Genomic DNA, 25,621 nt, shown 5'->3' on the forward strand with positions numbered 1-25,621 from the left:
TTATACTTATCTATAATATAAACTGTTAATAATTTACGGGATTCAAATAATCTTAAAAATCCTTTCCGTATTTTATGTTTAATATCTAATGAAAAAATTTCGATTTTACACGATATTGAAACAATTGACTTAAATTCGTCTGATATATCCAAATCAAACATTTCTTCGCCATTATGCACGAAATTAAAATAATAACAATATAATAGGTTGATTCGACAACAGGTTGAATGTATTTCCAAAACTGTATCTCTATAGAAAAATAAGTCAAGCACAAAAGCAAAGTCATAAAAACGAACCGAAACTGAAAAAAAGATCGTCGAATTCGGGCGTGTGTCCACTCAAAGATCAAAACACTTATAAATTTTCCTCGCGATGGCGCCATTAAACAGAGGCTCCTAATGAATTTCTCAGCGGGCAATCTCGACGGCTGACCAGAAAAAGAATCCCTACCTATCATCCGTGCTCTGATTTACACAAGTGATTCTCTGAACTTTTCGACTGACGCGTGGGATAAAATCTTTCCCCCTTCTTTCCAATCTTCTTTTCGCCCATTGCTCCCTCTCCAATAGTTTTTTCTCCCCCCTTCCTTTTTTTTCTTTTTTTGTACGCAACCGACATAAATAATCCTCGCAAATTTATAATGACAATTACCATAAAAATTGTCGCACAATAAAATATTCGGACAAATTTACGACGTTGGCCAAAAACAGGATTTCCAGCACGCGTGACCCACGAGAGGGAAAGTTAGAAGACCCTCCCTCCCTCCATCCTCGTAACCCTCTTCGACGTTCTCCACCCCACGTCTCGTGCAACTTTACAGCCAATTATTCTGTATATACGTTTATTATACCCATATCTCGTTCGCTACGGATCGAATAAAAATTGAAATTATTATTCGTCCACTAATATATTTCTTAATATTCATCGATATTGATGTATTTGATTTGAATCTACGTTGTAAATTTTTCGAGATGGATTGATCGTCATTAATGATTGGATCGTGTTCGAAATTATATATTTACGAAGCGTGTTTGATGTAATTTTTCGTAAGAAAAATGAATTTTTTTTTTTGAAATTTATTGTATAATTTAATATAGTCGGATAGTTACTTCACGAATAATGAATAGAAAATTTAAGTGATAGAAGGTTTGAATTTGTCGCGTCCAGATTCAAAATTAATTCAGAAAAAAGATAGAAAATATTCAAACGATACGCATTACAATATTCAAAACAGTGGAAACAGATCTTTATTTTAATTTCATTTCGTTTTAACTTGCACAAACAAATCTCCGCCCATTAAAATTAATTCAATTATGCAAAAGGAAGCCTTGGCCAGCCAATATTACACTTACATCACGCTTGATCCAAAATTAATTTACACCAAACTTATAAAAGTGAAAAAAAGAAAAAAAGAAAAAATTCGAAACTTTACCCAAATGATTAAGCGCTTATATATATTAATATTCGTCGAAGTACGATCGAAATTATTTTTCTACCTGGGGGCGCGTGATTACATTTGCAAATTGCAACATTTAACGAAACCGAAGCGCACCGTGGGAAAACGTATCGAGGCACGCGAAACGCCGGTTCCAAATAAGCGGGCACGATGGTATTTCAAATAATAAACGAAACAGAAATAATGTTTTCAATTTTTATCTCCGAATCGGTGAGCATCGACGCCGCCCCCTCGCGGTCGCGATACGGGGGATCCCCTCTGACGCATCGAGTAATTTATAAAAATACGGGAAAAAGTGGAATGTAAATTTCCGGGGGATGCGTTTTGCATGAAATGAGCCGCCTCATAAATATTGGAATTTTATTCAGTAGCTGCATTTCGGGAACCGGACGGTCCGACGCTCGTTATAGATCGCCCCTTTTCACAGGATTTCCAAGCATCTGTTGTATTTCGCTCTTCTCTGTCTCTATCTCTTTTTCTCTCTTTCTCTCTCTCTTTTTTTTCGTTGCTCCGCGAACGAACACGTTCATTGTAGCGAGCTTGTTTAATAGAACGAACAGCGCCAAGTTTTTAACCGGAAATTCATTGATTTCGTTGAGGAGGGAAGGATCTTTAACCGAATGAGATTCGTGATTCGAAATTTTCTTTTGGTCACAGATTTTCATATGGTTTATATGGTCGAGTTTTTTTTGTTCGTCAGGCTTCTTCTTAGATCCTCGAGTTTTAGATCTTGTTGTGAATTTTCAATCGAATAAGCTTCGTACGAAATTGTTTAACGATTCTTCTCAGATTTTGAAAGATGGTGGTCGAAATTTCTTAAATCTTAATGCTTTGCTCTAATGCTTTGAATAAGTTTTTGAAATTTCCAAAAGAATGGTTCTTTTGTTTACGCAGATTTTGATCGGAAAAATCGTTTTTTGATCGAATCCTCAGATTTTTGAGTAGAAATTATTAAGATTTTTGAATTTTGACGTTTAAACTTTGCAATTTGAAGAAAAATTCCATTTGCATATAATAAAATTGAAAAAATTTGTTGTCATTCTTACATTTGCGTAATCTAATAACTCTCTTCAAATAATAACATTGAATAAAATATATTAAAAAGTACTATTCGATTTGGAATAACAATATCTCGATGTTAATGTGAATGTAATTAATTTATTTCTAACTAAATTAATAAAACACATAAACGAAATTTATATTAGTTTTTACAATAATACTAATATCGATAAGATATATAAAGTTTACCATTTGCACGTGGTTGAAAATCCTGTTAAGATCGTTGTCGTGCAAAATGAACGATGCTAAATCGGCCAGATGCAACGCGGTGACGGAAAGCGGTGTTTTTAAAGAAACATAATCTAAAATGAAACGATGCCCCTGGGGTCGACCTTGTCACGATCCACCCGCATTGCGATCCACGCGTTTACGATGATGCCGAGTCTTTATATAAAGTGGAGCCTCGACTTTTGTAGACCTTCGCTCCTCGTACATGCAAATGATTTTGCACCACATAAATAGAAACTTTTTACATTATCAGGTAAGGGCAATCTTTTGTATCTGAAAAGGGAATAAAAAGCTACCTCTTCTTGACAATAGACAATGTTCTTTGGATAAAAATATTAAAGTATTTTTGTTGAATTTTTAATATTTTACGCATTGATGATTAGAATTAAATTATTGCTACGAAGGTTAATTTTAATGTTAATTTTATCAAGGTATTTTTAATTACTTGCAAAAGAAAAAAATTCATAAGGAATCAATTTGATTTGCTTTGATAATTTTGGTATTAATAAATTATATGCAAGTTAATATATTATAATTTATACAAGATAATCTAAAGAAGATTTAGCAATCAAAAGAACGATTAGAACAAGTTTCATTGTTTCTGGTATTAAATATACATTGTGAAAGTCAATATAAATCAGTGGAAAATATAGTTTCAAATAAATATCGATAAATAAATATCGATTTAATATTTTTAATGTGTTTGACTCGTAATTTACACTTCGCTTCATCTTCCATATTTCGAGATCAAAAACACTTCCTTGATCAATCTACGCAAAAAAATATCGATGTATCGCATACAATATCATATAAAGAGATTCATTATTTCCACAAACGAATAACGTTCCAACAATACGTTCTTTTTTTTATATTATTATTATTATTTCCTTCCTTCTTTTATCTATTCTCAATATTCAAATTAAATAGTAATTAATCGATTATTAGTTTTGTTAACAATTACAATTACCACAGATATTTAATACACGTATTAATTTACGTTTCCCCCCCCCCTTTTTTTTACTATATTACATTTTTCCTCTCTTCTCCTTTCCTCGTTTCCTCCCTTTTAATTTTTGAAATTTACCAGAAATTATTATTCATTGATCATTTTCCCACGTCAAACGGTGAAAGCAGTTGATCGGAAGAAGGGGAAATAAGATCGGATAACGGTACGCGATACGATCGCGATAAGCAGCCGTGCTAGACCTGACAGAGACATAATTGAAGGTAATTCTTTTTCTTTCTTTCACTGCACTGAGATTGCAAGTATAGTCGAGCGCCACTCAACGATTAATCAGCCGCATGACTTGCCGATTTCGATTTTAATTAGAACGCTTCCGTGGCGTATCGGCCCGCTCCATAAATAATGCTCGCCTTTTTTTTTCTTTTCTTTTCTTTTTTTTTTTTTGTCGTTCATTTTCAACGCGATAATCAAATTCTGATAAATTCCAAAATGTAGTCTCCGAGGGGGAAAAATTATCAAGTGTTACGTGTAAACCATCAATCTCGTTCCCTTTCGTTTTTTCTTTTTTTTTTTTTTCGCTGACCACGAGTTTCGCTCGACACACTCAAATACTTTTATCGTACATACGTTAGATTATTCGATACAAATTTTTAACTGAAATATCCATTAAACGACCTTTTTCTTTTTTTCTTTTAGGTATTACAGTTTTGTTATTTTTTGAAAAGTAAAGTGAAATTTTTTTTTAATTATATTCTCGAAAGAATCGAAAGGTAACCAAATATCTAGGAAATTATATTACGAAATTATAAATAATATTTGTTGAAAATTTCTTATTAAAAATATAAGTTTAAAGAATAGATAAATAGAAATAATTATTTTAGTTATAAACAGTGTTTTGTATTTTTCAAAGAATTTTAAGTTTGAATAATAACTGAAATATTTTATCAATGTTATATGTTAATAATATGTAGAAATAATAATTAAAAAAATCTGTTTTTGTGACGACGATTAAATATAGATAGAAGTTTATTGTACTTTAAATATTTTTAATATTATTAAAATACAATATATTGAAAAAGTTTGAATCCTAATTGTAACTTATTTGAAGATTCTTAAAAAAATATGTATAATTATTGTAGTATTACATTACCTTCAACTCGTTAATCCAATCTTAACAATTTATATATTAAAAGCCTTATTTATACATATCGTTAATAAAAATTATCATTTCGAACAACGCTCATCGCATTCAATTAATAACCACAAATACTTAATTTATCCATCGAATCCAAATTTTAGAATGCTAGTAAACCACTACCATTAACCCACAATTTAAATAAAACGGTTATTTTCCTAATGAAAATATCCCAAACATTGCAATATATTATTTATTCAACCTAATCTTCCAATTTTCTCCGCTGTCGAAGAGGACTAGAACGGGATCGAGGACGAAATCGAGCGAGGCACCAGGTAGATTTCATCATCGTTTCCTTCCGGCCTTGCGATCGCGGCGCAACGAGGTTACGCAGTGTGTTGCTGGCGTGTAAAGGTGGAACGTTCCACGTCTTGAGATGCGCATACATTACGGACACGCGATCCCTCGGAGCAGAGGGAGCCCCCGCTGCTGAAAATTACAATTTAAATGGCCGCCGTCCGTTCCCTCATGCGCGCTTATCTCCTTGTTTTCATCTAAACATCTCATTTTTATGCGCCATTCAAATTCCACGTCCCTTCTTTTCGAACGGGGCCCTCGGTCACGCGATACCACGCGTCGTTGTCACTTTGCGAAACTTTTTGCTACCTTTTCCCCGCCGATGCATTCGAGAGCGCGGGTCACGAAGAGTCCTTTCCAATGGAGAAATTGGAAGAAAGTAGTTTTATTCGTTAAACTTTCCATCTTCCTCTTTCTTTCTTTAATTATTCCGGAGAATTCATCGGCTAATGTTAATTAACGTTAATTAATTTTTCACGATGCAAAAGGATGACAACATTAGAGTAAGTTGCAAATTTTTTCGGTTTATTTAAACCGTTCGAGAGGGTCCAATGGGAAACGTTATTTATTATTCCAATAAATTATATCGTTTAGTTTGAACGTAAGTTTTCGCAATGAAATTTCGGAAATTACTTTTGAACATTTTGGGAAAATTTTTGTATTCACGATATGTCGTCTAGTTTTAATTCTCCAAGAAGATCGTTCAACAATTTTTTCCCCGTAAATTGAAAGGCAAATATATTCTATAAACCCGTGATAGCAACTTTACTCAAAGCATGGCTAAAGACACTAGTAAATGTGGGCAAACGATTGTCTGTAAACAGTCTACATACATTGTCCGTGAACAATCGGACGATGACGCCAAACATTGTATATAGACCGTGTACAAACAATGGACCAAGGAGAACCCATTGGAGAAAGACCAATATGCATAAAAGCAAGTAAAAGCTTTTATTAATGACATTTTAAGCAAATATACATAAAGAATGAAGTATTTATTAGAAATAATATTTGCTGAATTTTCTGGTCAATATTTAAAATACTCATAACACTCATATTATTTATTAAAAAATAATAATAATAATAAATTTTAATGCAATCTTAAGTTTCTCTCTCGTTTATCTCCCCAGCTATGTATTCATTCATACGAAATGAAGCTACAATTTTTTTCTATTTCAATCTAGTATAAAACCTAAATATACTCATATTTACTACCATTATATTATTATTATTTGTATTTGATTTAATTACGAGCATCTTTTTACCTTTATCGCTTTCGTTGTTTCAATTTTTCCCAATTCTACAATTTATTTTTATCGCTCCATTTTAATCTTCAAAATTTTCTCGATCTCGATCGAGAAGCTTCATAAAAAAAAATTTCGAAATTGAAATCCCCACGTTGGAGAGAATAACCCTTTATCCGGTACTTTGGCTCGAATGATCGAAATTCATCGTATCGCTTGTCCCCCGGAACAGTAATTTTTCGGATAATTACGCGTGATGTACAGTCGGCGGACACGCGATCTTGCCGTGTGTGTAACACGCGCGGACCAATTATTGACTTGCGAATCACACGTTCTAACGTTATCAAATTGTTGCTTTATAGTAACCGCCGATAACCGATAACCCGATACGTCGATTAGAGATAGTTGGCAATAATTAATAAACGAAGCTTACCGATATCGCCGGCAATAAAATCGGCAGCATCCGCCAGGAGGGAGGGGAAGCACGGTTTTAACATTATCCTGTTATTCCTCCTCCTCCGCCTCTCCCTTTCCCCCTCTTTTCCATTTCACATTCTGATCAATTGATACGGCAACACGAAGTTATGTCCCACGGCTAAAGCGGCCTTCTATTATTATCATGTGCCGCATTAATAGCCCACATTCGTCTTTTCACCTCGAACCCGTCCTCACCTCGAAGCCAGCTTGAAAGGAATTCTTTATGGGACGCCAAAGTGTTTCTCTCTTTTCTTTTCCTTTTCCTTTCTTCTTTTTCTCTTTCCTCGAGACCGGCTTTAACGACCGGTGCAGTGATTTTCTGTTTGATCGCGTTGAAATTAATGCTGTTGACTGGAGGTCTTTTATGAGGAAAAGGGCGGTGGGTAACGAGGAGGAGAGTCGGTTATGGATTAAGGAGGAGGTAGCAATTTACAATGGTCCTTCTTTATTATCGGTCTTGCTTATTAGCAATTTTGATTTCGTTTCATTATTCGCGATTGTTGATAAGGAACGCTGCTCCCTTTTTGATCGATACTTTAATTCAGAGAGAGAGAAGGCGTTAAATTTATTTTATTTATATATCATTTCAAATCGATTGAAATTATCGTTAATTATAAAATAAAAAGGAAAAAATGATAATATCGATACCAAATTGATTGTAATTGTACAAATGTCTCGATATTTTAATTCTTATTTTTATTGTATATACTATCTTCTTAGTTTATCTCAAAACGAACCAATATTCGTAATAGAAGAAATTCTTTGAAAATTAAATTCAATATAATTTCGATAAATATATGTATATTAATGTAACCATCTGTGAAATAACATGTGATAACAACGATACAAAGATTGATTGCATATAAACGAGCACATCAATTTTCTTAAATCAATCCTGCACAAAATTCCGCTATAATGGAACAGGCCAATGAAAAACGTTCTCGGTCGTGAATTACCGAGGCAACCGACTTAATGAAGGTTTCGATTCGCGCAAGTAAACCGAGGAAATTCGCGCGAAATTTCGTCCTTTTAGTGTTAAACGTCCACGTCAAGTGGACGCTTTCGTCCTCCGTGAACGGAACTGTCTATTCGATATCGATGTTTACCAAAGGATTCAGAACGTAGCTCGAAATGGAAGGTACATATCGCGTGTTTAATCGGCAGAAGCTGCTTAGTCGTTCCGTTCGATGATAGCAATTGAATTAATGTATCCCTTGTATATTTAATCGTAAGTTCTATTAGGTCGTAACTGTGCGCAGTTCGCGATTTTCGAACGAATACCCCCCGTCGTTAATAAATAATATCCTCGTTAAACAGATTTTCTATCGAGGCTTTTATTACACGAAAAAATGTTCGTCGTCTACGCACAATCATCATCCATACACAGTCGTGGTCAGGAAACGATTTAGAAGAGCATTCTTTTCTTATTTGAATTTGCATTAGACCGTGGCACGCGCGAAGCGAGAATGAAATATTAATTTTTGATGCTGATTAACATAAAAAAAATTATTATTATCGCGATCGAAAAAGATTCTTAAAGAAAATTTCTTTTTAAAACTTTTGCTTTATTAACCCTACTCACGTACAAATTTGATTAAAATAAAAATTTTCCAGGTTAATGAAACTGAACCGTAATATACATATATATTTAATTTTTTAATCGAATAAAAATTATTATTATTAATTTTGAAAATATATCGTGTATAATTCTTGTATATTCAATTTAAAAAACAATTATCTCATATACGACACGCCTAATATCTTTCGAGATTACCTTAACAACACGATAAAAATTAATTTTTCATTCTTCACGATCTTTAAATTAACTACAATATTTATTATCGTGGTTAAAATTCACTTTCTAATCTCTACTTTCGAAATCACGCCGCGTCGCTGTGTGCTTGGATAACGATAATTCTATTCTACAAAAAAAAAAAAAAAAGAAAGGGAAAAGGTGTTGTTCTTTGATAAATTCGACGGGAAATTTTTGCGTGAATGGGCGAGGCCGAGCGGCTCGATTTCCCGGCCCCTCATCGAAGGCAACAATTAATCGATACAGGCCGGCCGCGATTAATCAAACTCGCCGCGTTTCCTAAATCCATTATTGCCGGTTCAATCAGCCGATTTCCACGGCCCGCTGCGAACCGGAACGCGGCCTCGCTGCAAAAGAAAGCGTATACTCGTTTCTCGAACCGTTCCGCGGCGACGTTCGATCGATCGATCTAGCCGCGGATATCTATTCGCTGCCAATTACCCGCGCAGGAACAACCGCTCTCGTAGCGGCCTGATTTTTCGCGGATAATTTACGCGTGTTTGTCGCGAGTCGGGCGATAGAATTCGTCCCGGTTAATTCTTCGCGCTTTTTTCCCAATCAATGGAAAAATTAATTTCGTTTCGTTCGTTGCGCGATACGATCGTGGTAGATTTGGATTCATGGATTATTTCGAGGAATTGAATTTTCTTTTTGAAAATTGTTTCGAATAAAAATTATTAGATGAAATCATGCTAATGTTTTCAGTTTAGATGCAAACTCGAGTAATTAAATAAAAGTAAATTGATATCGAAAGTCTCAAAATTCTTGTAACTTTCTACAATTATTATTATTATCTTATATTGTCTTTATATATATAAAGTATATATATATATATATATATATATATATAAAGTATATGCTTCTTCTTTTAAACTTACTCTATTTCCATCTCGCTTTATCTGACGAAATAAAGCTCAACGGATATATTTGTATACGTCTCTTTTATCTTCTTCCTCTAGAACGTATCCACGAATAGAAATATATAATGATAATTAATTTACACATTACACATTTAGATGCAAACTCGATCGAGTTGTTAATTAAATAAAAGTAAATTGATATCAAAAGTCTCAAAATTCTTGTAACTTTCTAGAATTATTATTATTATCTAAATTGTCTTATATATATATATATAAAGTATATGCTTCTTCTTTTAAACTTACTCTATTTCCATCTCGCTTTATCTGACGAAATAAAGCTCAACGGATATATTTGTATACGTCTCTTTTATCTTCTTCCTCTAGAACGTATCCACGAATAGAAATACAATGATAATTAATTTACACATTACACATTTAGATGCAAACTCGATCGAGTTGTTAATTAAATAAAAGTAAATTGATATCGAAAGTCTCAAAATTCTTGTAACTTTCTACAATTATTATTATTATCTTATATTGTCTTTATATATATAAAGTATATGCTTCTTCTTTTAAACTTACTCTATTTCCATCTCGCTTTATCTGACGAAATAAAGCTCAACGGATATATTTGTATACGTCTCTTTTATCTTCTTCCTCTAGAACGTATCCACGAATAGAAATATATAATGATAATTAATTTACACATTACACATTTAGATGCAAACTCGATCGAGTTGTTAATTAAATAAAAGTAAATTGATATCAAAAGTCTCAAAATTCTTGTAACTTTCTAGAATTATTATTATTATCTAAATTGTCTTATATATATATATATATATATATAAAGTATATGCTTCTTCTTTTAAACTTACTCTATTTCCATCTCGCTTTATCTGACGAAATAAAGCTCAACCGATATATTTGTATACGTCTCTTTTATCTTCTTCCTCTAGAACGTATCCACGAATAGAAATATATAATAATTAATTTACACGTAATTCGTATGGGCGATAACAAAAATCAAAATTCAAAGTGAAAATGGAATTCCACGGAGAGGAAAGGGCACGAAATCGAGTGATCATCGATACGAGGAGTGGACATTACGCGTTGTTCCGCATAATTAATTTTATACAATTCCGGATTGTCCCAGGAGGCGGGCGACGCGACGTTTCGTCGCGACGGCGCGCAACGCCCCGGCGAAACTTCCGCGATTGTTTTGAAACGAAAGTAAATTTAATTTACCGGCTAATTATCGCCCGTGCAAAGTTCCGAATTAAACTTGTAATTGGCTTTCGCTTGATTCGAAGAAATTGCGTCGGGCCACGCCGCACCTGGCCCGCGACTCACACTTTCCGCTTCTAATCCGCGCGATGTGCACGCGCGTGCGCGTGTTACGCACGCGTGTCCTCGTTTATTTCGCACGATCCTGTAATTTGGTGAGTTTCGTTTAATTGGTTTGATACGAAATTGTTGCGCGATGAATGGATCCAACGATTCGTTCGATTATTTATACGTTTAAATCAAAATTTAATAGTTGAGGTTAGGAATGAAGTTGAAGTTCCATGATTCGTTCGAAATAATATAAATAATAATCGCAAATATTAAATTATGAGAAGCGGGTCAATAGTTAACGAATAAATTGTTGTTTAAACGTTTTGATAATTATCTAAAATAACTTTATTGGGGATTTTTTAACAAGTTACTTTTTCAATTATTATGAATTTATTGCGTCAATTGATTATAGTGTAAAGGTTATGTAGACTGTTTGTTTTATCTAAACGTAATGAATCATTTTGTTAAGAATATTCAAATTATGTAATTTTTAATGTACCAATCGATAAAATTTGTTATTTTTTGACAACGAAGCATTGATGTTTGTAAAACTTGTCACACAAAGATAAGAAGAATATTGTAAAATTTTTATGTGGTCTTTACACATATATGTGTCGATAATTTAATCATCAATTTTATTTTATAATTCTTAAACGATATTGTCAAATTGAGATTTATCGATAATTATGAAAATCTATGTTTATTAACACGTTTTTAATATAAATAATAAAAGTATCTTACATCCAATTGTTAAATTTATATTAATTTTTAAATTTCTAAATAATCATTCACGAATTGTTTAATCTTGAATCTCTCGTCAACTTTAATAAATGGGTGTGAAATTTGATTATCAGCTAAAAGTGGAGGAGGATAGGTTCGGTTTATTGTTACACGAAGTACATAATACTTATTTTTAGAGGAAGAGCTTCAAATAGCTGCGGTAGAATTGCATGATTCATATCATACGACGCACTGATTCATACTAAACTGTGTTCTTCTCATACTTTCTACTAAAATTTATTATTTCACGATGGCACGAGCTCAAAATAATCGTCAATCATTTGGTTTAAACATTTTTTCGTTTAAAAAAATGCTAATATATCTTTATTATAAATCTATCTTTATATTTAAGATAGATTTTTATTCACAAATTAAAAGAAAGATTTTGTTAAAAAATTATTGAAAATAATCTCAGTTATTGGTATAAAAGTTAATTGTATTTTAATGTTCCTAAATGTTTTAATTATTAAAAGCAATTGCATATATTTTATAAGAAATATGAGAAGATAATATTTACAACAATTAAAACAAATTCTATCAATATTTGAAAAAAAATTATAACGATTACGTAGCTTGGCTTTAAAAATTAGTTGAAGAAAAATTATTAACTTTTAACGGAAAAAAATAATTACATTAATAAATAAAAAGTAAAAAAAAAAAGAAGAAATCTATGAAACCAAATCACTAACTAAATCCTAAAACGAATAAAAATTTAAGAACATTCTGAAAAGTAGTAATAGATATCCAAATAGATTTTTATATTAATGTTTCTATATATTGTCTATATATAATGTAATATAAAAGATAAGCTCGATATCAATTTCTCAGCGAAAATATATCCATACGACTGATAAAACAACCAACATTTGCAACCATATCGACGCGAATCTGACAATTATAGCCATATTCATCGATCGTACGATAAAAATTACTTGGAACAACTATAAAAATACAGCTATAAAAATAAATTTACTTCTATCGAAAGTTTGCCGTTTTTCCATCCTCTTCTTTTTAACCATATCGAGAGCGCTCAGATCGATAGACGCGCGGTTAATGGGCTCAAATGTCTGAAAGATTATTACCCGAAGGTATCCTCCGCGACCGACACAGCGGAGGATCGGTTCTTTTGGTTTTACTCGAGGCATAAGACCGTGCCACCGGCAATCTTCTATCTTCTGGTAATTAACCGCTTCCTTAAACCAAACCGTATCTCCCCTTATCTGTCCCGGCGCATCTACCCCGTGCACGTACGCACGAACACGTACACTGGTCCGCCCATGGTAGATGTTATAACCGTGAAAACAAAGAATATTTTCCCATTGCCGTTCTGGACGCAATTGAAAGATTCCAATAATTATGAATACTCCTAAAATGACCTTTCTGAAATTGTTGTCTGTGAAAATTTAGAAAAACGGTTGAAAGATTTCATCATCATCATCATCATTATTATTATTATCCACGATAATAATACGAAGCAATAAAATAAATATATCAATGTTTGATTTATCAATGAATTAACAACAATTTTCTAGACTATTATAATTGAGGTATTCGCGTGGTATTATTGAATACGAAGAAATGCATATTTCGTATTCTATGTGCCAGTTCGCGCAATATCTTATTATCTCGATAAACAAATATAGATATAATTTTCTATGGACGTTTACTTACTCATTCCTTTTCCATTATATGACTAACGTACGCTCACTATTGTACTTTATACGCGGACCTTTATCGGTATTGTTTCCCGAGTTATTCATATTTTACGACAGCATTAGTTGAACACATAGAAAACAGATAGGAGCCATACTTCAGCCCCCGTGACACAAGTGGATTTCCATTCCTTCGTGAATAAAACCAGGCACGCTATAGGTGCATTACACTTGACTCGTTATACGTATGTATACCTATCGCTCTCTCTCTCTCTTTCTCTCTCCTCCTCTCTCTCCTCTCCCCTCCCCCTTTCTCTCAATAGTTCATTTCCAACGTCTCATAAATTTACAAGTATAAATTTACAATTTGAATACGGGGACGAGCGACCATTCCCAGCCTCAAAGACTGTCCTTGCGCACATCCAGCGGGAAATTAGAACGAAAGTTTCTCTCTATTTCTTAACGCGGCTCTCGCGAATTTCTCTCGCGCGCTCGTCACGACCCCCTTTGGAAACCGATGGAAATATTGCATAACGTCGGGCGAATCCTTGATTTTTATCCCCTCGCCATTGCATCGATAAGGTATTTATTCGACAAAGAAAAGAAAATCTATTCTCACAAACGTCGTTTTGCATTTACACATCTTTGAAGTTTTACGAGTGACCATGTTGTTCAAAACTTTCTTTTAAATAACCTTGTTATTACATTCGATACTATTCCATGTTACTTTGCGCGTTTTAACGCATGATTGGGATGTATTTATAAACGATCGACGCGATAATTCTTACATCCAATTATCTATCGTTCAAATTTATCCTAAAGTATAGGTCAAATTGTTTAAAATAATATTCCATGGAAGGAAATCAAAATATAAGTATCTTCGTATATCGTTCAAATCATCTGCGCCACTGGATGGCGCGCAAGATTATTAATTTCATTTTCGTCGAACAACGAATTACAAATTCGGTAACAAGCAGCCAGTAATAAGTAGAAAATTAGGCAAATCTGCGCTATTATGTTCCCGGTGAATGGATGAGTAGATTCCGGAATTTAGACTGAATTACCATCAGAAATTCCGGACGGCTGGCTGCTAGTTGGGATACGACTACGACTCTGCTGTTAGTTCATGCAAACGGGGCCATAGGAGATTTCAAGTCTACTCTGTATTTTAATCGATACGATCGTGATTATTGTTAGATTAGTGGAATATTAATGTCGATTTTTGATAAATAATTTTAAATTATTTCCATGGTGAATAAATTTTACGAAGACGGTACTCTTGTCTGATCTTGGAAATCTTTAGTATTTGAAATTTATTATTGGCATATAGGAATATCGAATTTAAGTCGAAATAATTTAAGTTTTATATTCCTCGTTTTTGCAATTGTTAAAATGTAATATGACTGTTTTATACCTGTTTATTTTATAATAATAAATCATTTGTGCTCTAATACATTTTTCAGACGTAAGATATAAAAACGTTTTCTATATTTTTGAAATAAACGTTACGAATGCATGTCAATAAACAAATTTGATCGCATTCCAAATTATGAAATAACGTTATCCAAGGATGAATGATAAAATTATTCATTAGACTGCGAATATTTATACAAGATCAAATTTTTATGAACGTAAAAAAACTAAAAACTTGAAGCTTAAATAGAGATTTACCTTCTTCAAATACGTGCATTCGTAATACGTACTTATACTTTAATGCTTTCTGCATATCATTTTCTGCATTTCTGTAGATTTTTGCACATTTAAATTTTGCATAAATACATAAATATGTATTTATGTGCAATCTATTAATAACATTTCACGTAAATTCACGTGAAATATGAAAAAAAAAAAAAAAAGAAAAGAAAGAAAATATTTAGCGATAGCTACACAACAAATATTTAAAATATTTATGAAAAGTTCAAATGATTTAAAAATATCCATATACATGAAAATATGGACGCATTATAGCAAAATTGTTTTACCGTGTGGCACATCCATGGCCCTTATATTATAAAATCGACATCACTTCCCCAATATATTTTTCGTCACGCTATTAGCCAATTAAAGCTTGCACTATTTCTGATCATTATCAATCCGTTTAATACCCGACGAGGATAATAATCCGTCTCGATCCTTTCGCTGTTTCAATCGATTATTCTGTTTGTAGCTAGCCCGTTGGAAAATTATCCGACGATTGTCTCGTTCCCGTGCCTAGTCCCTTGTTTTATCGCTTGATCGTTTTTATGCGCGCCATTATTGCTTGTCCACGTGTTTTCTTTCGAATAATGAGAATGTACATATAATTTCCATGGAACGCTGGTTGCAACGATGTTCACTGCCAATCTTTGCCATCGTCTCGTTTTTGTAATTCAACTTCCGTTGAAAACTTTGTCTTTCTTTTATTTTTTTTACATATGTAATTTATGGTCGGTAAATAAAAGATGAGAGATCTTGTGTGAAAGTACAAATTTCCAAAAAAGAATCGCAATTTACGATATTAATATGTACGATATTAAAATCTACGGGAATTTCATTTGGAAGCCATGCATATCTTGTGTCGACTTGCTATCGAGTCATTATTTTATAGTGATTGACCAATCTTTTTTGATGATTTTAAAGCTAAAAAGGTTATCGATAATGAGAAAATTATTAGAACTGGGATTAAAGTTAATATTTAGCTAATATATGAGAATCGAAAAATCATTCGAGTTTCAAAACATTATCATTAATGATTAAATGTAAGATTAACTCGATACTCGTTCTTATATTTATAAAAATTCAAAATGATTATATCGATAAGTTGAAGAATCGTATCATTTATACTTTAAGAAAAAGCTGCTCATATTTTATATCTCAGTGCTTTGCTGACATGACAATTTGGAAATATCGTGTAAATAGGTTATACGATTACACAAAATTAAAAAGAAAAAAAATTGGCAATCAACGAATCATTAGTTTCCATAATTTCATTATATTTTCCTCGCTCAAAATATTAACAATATTAAAAATTAAATTAAAAAATAAAATCTTGGAAAATCAATTTATGAAATTAAAAACTTGCGTCTCATAATTTCGCATAATTTTAATCAAGCATCGATGTTTCGAGATTTTCCAACAAAGCAGAATCGAGCTTGAATTTCCACATCCCGTTTGCATTCATCACGTTGATTTCGTCGGACTGTAACGGTCAAATATTAACTTCCGCCGCCACTTTCCATTGTGTTCCCACCTGTTTCTCTTAAATCTTTCATGAAAACGGCCAAAGACTTTTTTCCATCCCCCCTTCCCTTCCCACCTCTCCTCGATACGTGTGTACAAAGGAGCAGAAACGGGAGAAACGCACAAAAGCCCAATTACTCGGCCACTTGAAAAGCGAAAACCCGGAAAATTTGTGATTGTTTAATGTTTCGAAAAGAGAAAAGAGGCTCGAGGTGGAGGAACGGGAAAGAGGAAAAAACGAGGGGGGAGGGGAAAGTAAAATAAAATAAAATAAAAACGGTGTGTATACGGCGAGAGAGAGCGAAACCCATTAACCGAGTACGCGATTTCAAAGTGATTTGGCACAGTTAAAAGGCCGACCGAAAGAACTCATTACCAGAAAATGAATTGGTCGTTGAAATTTTCATTGTCTTCGAGACTTACTTCGAAACTGTGCGATTCGCGCGAACGGGATCGAGCCGTTGGACAGAGACGGAGGCAGGGGCCTGAGTGGTAATTGGAGGGAGAGAGGGAATTGGAACGAATTCACGGCGAGCGAGTGTTGCCGCGAAAGATATTTCCAACCGTTTGATTCCGATTCATTTGTTTTATTTACCTAAACCCTTTTAAAATTCCATCGATAAATTATTCCATGCTTTCGGATCGTTCTCCATCCCCGAAATTTATCGTTTTCCAATGTGTCCGCGCGTTCACCCTACGTTTCGGCCTCGAATATCTGTTAATCGATCACTTTAAAGGGATGAAATCTTTCTCCTTCGATTTCTGAGATCGATCGAAATGCTTCCTGTTCGATGCGATTCGCGTAAAACGGAGAATATCCGCCTACGTCACAGGACACGTCGCTCAAAAGCCGAGAATGGGCGGAAGTCGTGAAATAGAATTACCTGTTCCTACGTATGCGGCTGTTCCAAGGTGATAATTGAATAGATAGCCGACGTCGTTTCTTCCCCGCCATCGTCTCTTCTTCCGATCATTCCTTCGTTAGGGGACGCGTCGAACCTGTGTTTCGCTTCGTTTTTTCCATCCTCGCGTGGAACAATGAAAAATATTGTCCCACGATTAAGTCGGAGCAAGACGTTTCTCGTTTAATCGAATCGAGTTGTCGCGGAATTTGATCGAGTTATTCACAGTGAAATAATTTCCTCCAGAGTCCGTGTATTCTTCCAAGGATTTTAAGTTTTATTCTCCCTTGTTGCTTGATTTTTATTCAATAAAATATACGAAATATTACAATTATCCAATTATTTCCGTTTCTCTTTCCAACCATAAGAATTAAAAACAAGACCAAAATATTTCAATAAAACGAGTCTCCACGTATCACGACCACCACGTCTTCGCCCTCCTGTCAAATCTAAACCCCACGATTCTGATCGCGACCCTCCTCCTCCTGCTCCTCCTCCGAGTATTATTTAGAAAAGAAAAAACAGGCATCGTTCTCGAAGCCTCGCACCCTTTCCACCGAATTCATTACCTCTTATACTCGACGAGTAGCGTGAAAGAGAGAGAGAACGTGGCGAGGGTTGACGGAGCGTGCGTCCCAGCGAGACGCACTAACCGCGCCGTTTTCCTTTCTCCGCCTCGCAGGGCGAGAGGAGTGGGTTCCGATTAACGAGGACGGTTTAACACGCGTCTCGGGTCCCTAGAGTCGGGAGTGATCTCTCCTTCCCTCTCCTCCTTCCGAGAGGCACGCGGAAGAGGCGGGCGCGCGCGTAGGTGGCCCCCTCCTCTCCCCCCTCCCCTCCCTCCGTACACGTGTCCTTGTGCCGCAGACGAGCTCGCGAGCGTGCAAAAGCGTGTACGTGGATATTTCTTCAGCGACGTGGGCTGCCTCCTTTTGATCTCTTTTTAGCCGTCGAGTGCAATCGAGGCCCTCGTCCCAGCTGGCTTCAAGCACCACCGGATCCTCGAGAGGGAAACGCGGGTGTAGAGCAAAGAGGGGAAGGGGGAGGGGGTGTGCGCGCCGCGTTTTGCATGTGTTTCGACTAATTAACATACGTGAAAATCCTCTTAATTGGGTGATTAAACGCCTGCGGAGACACTCTAATAGGGAACGGGTCACCCTCGGCCAACCCCATCTTCTCTCGCTCTTTCTCTCGCAACGCAACAATCTCGCATCGTAATTGCCAAGCATGGGACAAGGTTTTCTTTTTGATCGCCTCCCTTCTCTTTCCCCCCCTTTTGTTCCGTTATTTTTAACATCGATGCAGACTCGTATTCCTTCCCAAAGTTTCCTAATTTTCTTTAAGCTTATATATCCTCTTGTCTTTATTATTTATATTAATTCGTTGGGATGATACGTAAGTTTCTTCGTTTAAGTGCATCTACATGTATTTATATAAAAAATATTTTTCGCTCATCTCGTTCCATTCCATCGGAAGATATGATACATGTTCATCGTATATCCCAGCTTTTTGCCATTTCGTCTTCGATTTTCTTGTACATACGATGTTTGCATGAATAGGTTTACTTATCCCGTAAATTGAATTGAATAGACAAAGAGAGAACAGCTCGGAGAAGAGAATAATACCTTAAAAATAAGGCATCAAATTGATTACTATTTGGTCACGACTTCGATCTACAGTTTACAAGATACGATTCTTAAGATTAACTTTCTCGATGCTCGTATTATTTAAACTCACTTGCTCGTATACATCGTATTATTAACAATATTAATAAAAATAGTTTAAGCATTATGAGGGTAATTGGTATTTACTATCGTGGCAGTGGAGTTTACACGGGTTTCCGGGGAGATTTCGCGAAATACCCGGGCAAGACTGATCATTCTCGGCGGGCATCCGTTTTTCTAATTAAATGGCCGCGTCGGTAAATAAAGTTGAAGCGGAATTTACGTCAGCTCGATTGCCGACCGCTCGCAATTACTTGCGTAAAGTTAGGATCGGTTCGATCCGACCGGCTATTCGCGTGCCCACATTCGCGTTGTTCCTCCTTTTTTATTCCCACCATGTGTATTCTTTTCTTTTCTCTTCAATTTCCTTCCCCCTCCTCCAGAGAAGATTAAGTAATCGAGCAGACGAAACGCATATATTATCGCAAGGTTCGATTCTCGAACGGTCGAAATCTCGTGTTTTAGCGCCGCTATAACGAAGTATTTGCGTAGCTCGGTTTACTTGGCTCGCGAGGCGGCGTAATTAGGGAAGTTGAAGAGACTTTTGATGGGACTTCGGCTATCCGAAGTATTTACAAAACGAAGACAAATGGAAATTATGATTTCTTGTTCGCGAAACGTCGCGCAAAACGGCGGGGGGAAGGGTTGGAATAAGGGAAAAGAAGAACCTGTTCCGGGTAAACTCGGTAGCTCGTCATTCCCGGTGATTTTATCCCGAAATAAAATATTTACGGCGTCTTCGTTAATTTCCACTTTCCGAAACTTTCAGTCAGTTTTTATAGGAAACATTTAATTAAACCGGTGTTGTTTACCAGTTTACTTTACAACCGGAAACCGGTGTTACAACGCCCGTGTGTGTTCCTTTGTTAATTGCTTCCCTCCGTTTTAATTTTCTTACTCCTATGTTAATTACCGTGCCGCGTCCTTGGTCCGCCGTATTATTTTATTTTCTACCGGTTTGCGTCACTAGAAATTAATCGAATAGTATTTTAGAATATTTAATTACGGAAAGGAATTTTTATCTCGTTATTTAATTAAGATTATCGTTACTCTTAATCGTACGAATATGCCATATGTCTGAACGCTCCGGTAATTGAAAGAGTCGATAACTAAGGATCGCAGGATATTCGATAATCGAAGTTACCGTTTATTGACTGAGAGCGGCGCCTCGATCACTCGTCAACCGTCCACGCGATCAGTTCCTACATAATTATCTGTGGAATAAGTCGTTCTGTTATAATTTCGAATTATTTCGCAAATAATTCGTTCAATGTGTTTCCCTCGGTGTTAAAACGTTCATATATACGTGAAAAATGTGACCAAGTAATGGGATATTAAATCGGTATGCTGCAAAATGTTCAGTTTTCGTTATAATTTGTCAAATATTGTTTCGTGAAATCGAATACGTTCAAACGTTCTATCGTATTGTACGTTTAATTTTTTGGCCGGAATAGTTTCCTCGTATTTATACTATCGCGATGTCAAAGGAAGAAGAGATATCTTCGTTAATTTCACGTAGATTGTAGCAAAGTTTTTTTCATTTCAAAATCTTTCTCGCAATTATAATATTTCGTGCGTGCATGTATGTGTGTATATTTATTCTCGAATAGAACTTTAAACAAAATGGATTCGGAGCGTTAAAAAGGAATAGTTCGTAAGATTTGATCAGCTACAGGTGAGAATGTAATTAATATTTGAATTATTATATTGTAATTAACATTTTAAATTAATATTTGAATTTTTTAAATACAACAACTGCTTTAATATTATATTGTAATTATTGACGTCATTTAATAACGATGCATATTTTTCTTTGAAATTTTAAATGATAATGATAAAGATTATTAAATTTTACATTATATATTAACATATTATATTAATATTATATATTAGAGAAATATTTTTAATAAAAATTTCCTATAGCCAACAATAACCAATCTAAATATTAATATACGAAATGAAGAATAATTTGTAAACAGTTTAAATAGCTTAATCGTTCGAGAAATGAGGCATTCGTGATCCCTGCCCAATCCTGTTGATTAATTTATGTTCACATTTATGCTCATCGTTTATATTGACGATATTTAGTATGTCAAATGGCTTTTGATAGAAAGCCATTTATGGATTCCATTTAATTATCTCGATTTCCTATGAAACTTTTACATTTATTATAAACACTTATCTTATAATTAACAATTATGTTATATATCTAGCAATTATAATAAATATTTTTTGCTACATCTATAAGCAAAAATAAGAAAAAAATATTCTAAAGATTCTAATTTTTTAAAACAAATTCCATAAATTCTTCCGAATTATTTAAATTATTTATAATAAAAATATAAAGGAAATATTCATGATATCTCGAAGTCGTATAATTCAACAACTGTTGAAACTAATACAATTAATCGCTTTCGATGATTTCAAATATAAATATAAAATACTTGTGTTTTACAGTTTAAATAAATATTGTTAATTTATTTTCATGATATCAAAAGAAGGACAAATCTATTTTTTTAATCTTAAATTAAAATATATTTATATGTATATACATAAATATTCCAATAACTAAATAAATTATTTTATTTGTTCTTTGTGGATAAAAAAACTTTATTTACAATAATTGTAATGTGATACCTAATTGAGATTATGATACATTAAACAATTTCCATTAAATAAAAACCACTAGAAATATAAAAAGGAAAGAAAACGCAAGGAAAAACAATTAAAACAAAATTTCCATCATCCTCGTTTTCATTTTTCTTACTTTAAATAAGAAAGAATTTTATTTACAGAGATTGTATGATACGGAGATTACAACACATCTATCACTAACAAAATTTCTCTTCAATAAATTAAACTAACAAGAGCGTGAATGAAACGAACGATAAAGAAAGGAAAAAAATGATTAGAAAAAACAATTCTCATCATTTCGTTCTGTTTTTCTGCAATCGTTCAGAAGTTTCGAGCCAAAGTCGCCGAGTTTCCTTGTCGAAGTTGGTCCGTGTTCAACCGGTAATCGAAGCTCGGCGTTCTTTCTCTAGAAACGAACTCGTTCTCCCGTTGTTCGAATTCCGCGAGTCCGCTCGCGTCTTTGAGGCTCCTCTAATTTAAACTGGCCGAAGGGCGGCTCGCGTGTCGCACCGAAGTATTTTCTGCAATTAAATTGACATCTCGTATATCAGGGAAAAGTATGATGATTCGCAAAAGGGGAGTGCACACGCGCGCCCCTCTGATCTAAATTGGTCCGCGAAATTCGTGGAATTTTGGCACGCAGGCCATCCGGAAGGCATTCCGAACATTCGTCAATCTTTTGTCGTTTACGTTACATTGTGGATATGAGGAATGCGGTCTGGTCATTCGAAAACGGCATAATGGAGCATGTAATGTTTGTACATACGTAATGTTTTATTAATGAAGAGTATTATGAGTTTACGTCGTTGGATCGAATTAATTTAGGAGTAATATTGGTCAATCGAATATTTTAAATATGGCATTTTGTTTTATGGCTGTCTATTTATCGTTTTCTTTGAATTGATAAGTTAATGGTTTGTGAATTTTTATGAAAATGAAAATTTGATTTTTTTTTTTAACACGTGTTAACTAGAATAGTTTTTTGAGAACTATGTACTGAAATATATTTTTATGAACGTATGAATTCTCTTCTAAAGGAATAGAGTTTAAATAGAGGTTTGCTTTGTTCCTCAAATATCATAATGCATACTAGGCGTATTTTGAATATTTTGTGTCTTTCTGTATGTGCATTTTACAGGTTTTGTAGATACATTCAAATACATTTTTGCACAAATGTATAAATATTCGTAGTTTATTTATAATTTTTTTTGAATTAAATATGAAATTATATTGCTTCATTTTTAGTAGGTTTATCTCGTAAATATAACAAAATTTTTGCCTTTTCTTAGATTGAAAGTTTATATGTGTATATACCGGTTTAAGAAAAATAAAAAGGATATTGATAACTAACTTGAAACTAATCACGGCTTCTCAATTAACGTAGCTGATCAGAAAAAAATTTTTCAGATTAAAACGGTTTCTTTTTGTTTCTAAGTTATATGTTCGGGAATATTCATCATGCATTATAATAGATTGTCTTGAAAATTGCTTATGCAAAAAAATGTTATTAAATTTTTAACTTTTACGTAACATTTCATTTAAAGTTTATTTTTACTTTTGGTTTTGTACGCAGGAAATAAATATTAAATAAGTTAAACAAAAATTATCATTTTCTTTTTCTAATGCTTGCTTTTAAATGATTATTATTTTTCGTTTGCTTTATGCATTTCGTCAGAATAAAAAAAACTAATAAAAATTTTAAATTTCCTTCGCTCTCGCTTGCAAGATCTCTTTATTAGATTCTCAAGTCTTTATAAACAATAAATTTCTGCCGATCTTTCGCGTTCGTATCCAATAATTTTATACACCAATACGAAAATTTTCCCTTTACCAAATTAAAATTTCTTTTTTCAGGGATGCTGATCGAAACCGAAGCGAAACTCGAATCTCCCCAGTTTCGTCGAAACTGTTCCACCGATTGTGATTAAGGAACCTGCTTCAAATCGGTTCGTAACACTTATTATACATTTTTCAATTATATTTCACGTTGTAACCCGTTGCATATGCAATACGCAGATCAGGAACGTTTAACGAAATATTTTCGTAAACGTGTACGTTCCACGTTTACGCGTGTATCGTTGATATTTTAATTACGCTGCACAACCGAAAAACTGAAGGGGGAGGGGGGAAGGGTGGTTGAAAAGAGGGGAAAAAAAAAAAAGAAAAAAAAGAAAAAAAAAAGAAAGCATAACGAAACGCGTGTTCACGGCGTGGAATAATTCACTCAAATTCGTAATTACAAACGCGTCAGAAGGAAACGTTCAATTAAACTGTCGGGTTTCGTTCGAACGAAATCAAAGCTTGTTCCCTCTTTTTTTTTTCTTTTTTTTTTTTTTTGTTTTCCTTTTTTTTCTTTATTTCTTTTTCCCTCCCCCTCCCCCTCCCCCCTGCGTCCCTCCACCCCCGGCAAATTCCGGGCCACGATGCGGGAGCATAATTGGTAATACGATATGTTTGTTGTTTCGTTAACACTGCCAACAGTATAATTATGAATAAAGAGTTTTTCAGTCGCTGTGCCTTTCAATGGTCTCGATATCAGCCTCGTCTAATTAAATCATAATTAATATCCTTCCTCTGCGACGGCACCGCGCCGATATCCTATCGATTGAACGCATCAAAACGTGTATCTCCTTATTCATTTTAATTTCACCAGTTTTATAACCTGATCTCGATTCTTACGGATCGTTCTCCTCGATCTCCTCGTCCCTTCTGTAATTAAAATTTATCGAAGTTGTTAATAACAAGCACGTAAACGAAATGTTTGAACGAGGATGAGGTATAAAGTTCTTTTTTTTTTCTTTTTTTTTAAGATCTTGATAATGAAATAATTTGTTTTGTAAAAATTTGCCTTTGATGTAATGGTATATTGATAAGTATCCGTTAATTCTTACGAGCACTTCGAAATTATCATTTAATAGAAGTTCAGTCGAGAATGTAAATAGTGGTTCTGTAATAATAATAGTAATAATAATAATTTTTATAACTGGAGTATCTCAGATTTTTTCGAAATCGAAGATACCGAAAGGTCTGGATTGGAAATAAATGATCCAGATTGCAGATTGAATGAAAAAATGAAATATAATTGTTAAATTATTAATCAAAGTAAGATGTATTGTTTTTATATTCGCAATTATAGAATTATAGAATATATAATATTCAGTATTAGAAACGTAATTATTATTATTATCTCTAGTAGAAAATTTCAAAAATGATAATTTCATAATCTATTCACAATGATTTATTGATTTAAATATAATATTCCTGCTATTTGTATATCATACAAAATCGTTTACAGAATATTTCAAATAAAAGAAACGATAAATTCGTTAATATATTTGAAAGTTTCTAACAAAAAATGTCAGGTAGTCGAAAGACTTGTCTTTGTTTCGAAAACAAAGCGATATAAAGTAATCAGATACATTTAAACCACTAAACTTTTAATAATAATTATTTAATAAAGAACTATATTTCATATTATAATTTAATGGATATAAAAAATCTAAATAATTCTTTTAAAATTTACTTCTTATCCATCAACCAAGAAAAATCTCATTGACAAAGTTTGTTTGCTTCTCTACTTAACTTTCTACATCTTCAGATTTTACTTCCTTTCGCTCCATTAATACACCACGTAAAATTTTCCCATTAGAAGTATATACACATTCGAAGAAACCGTACAAAATTATTTTTCAAAGAGGTAAAAAAGATCAAAGATTCCCACTATTGTCTAACGCAATTCAATGTAAATCAATACAAAAAAAAATTCGAAATTTATATCTCAA

The 25,621-nt window shown here is 33.7% G+C and overlaps 1 protein-coding gene across 4 annotated transcripts in view; it reads left to right on the forward strand.

Moving 5' to 3' along the window:
- The window catches only part of LOC107995538 (LIM/homeobox protein Lhx9), a 601,193-nt gene that overhangs the window by 231,350 nt on the left and 344,222 nt on the right, over positions 1–25,621 (forward strand). For 2 of the 4 annotated variants that reach the window (XM_028665570.2, XM_062083417.1), the window contains exon 3: positions 23,694–23,785. The gene's annotated coding sequence lies outside the window, so the exon portion shown is untranslated. Of the gene's footprint in view, positions 1–20,417; positions 20,881–23,693; positions 23,786–25,621 lie in introns of those variants that run through there. The other 2 variants (XM_017053117.3, XM_028665571.2) reach the window with 2 other exon arrangements.

The sequence above is a fragment of the Apis cerana genome, linkage group LG12, assembly GCF_029169275.1.
Source record: "Apis cerana isolate GH-2021 linkage group LG12, AcerK_1.0, whole genome shotgun sequence".
NCBI lineage: Eukaryota > Metazoa > Arthropoda > Insecta > Hymenoptera > Apidae > Apis > Apis cerana.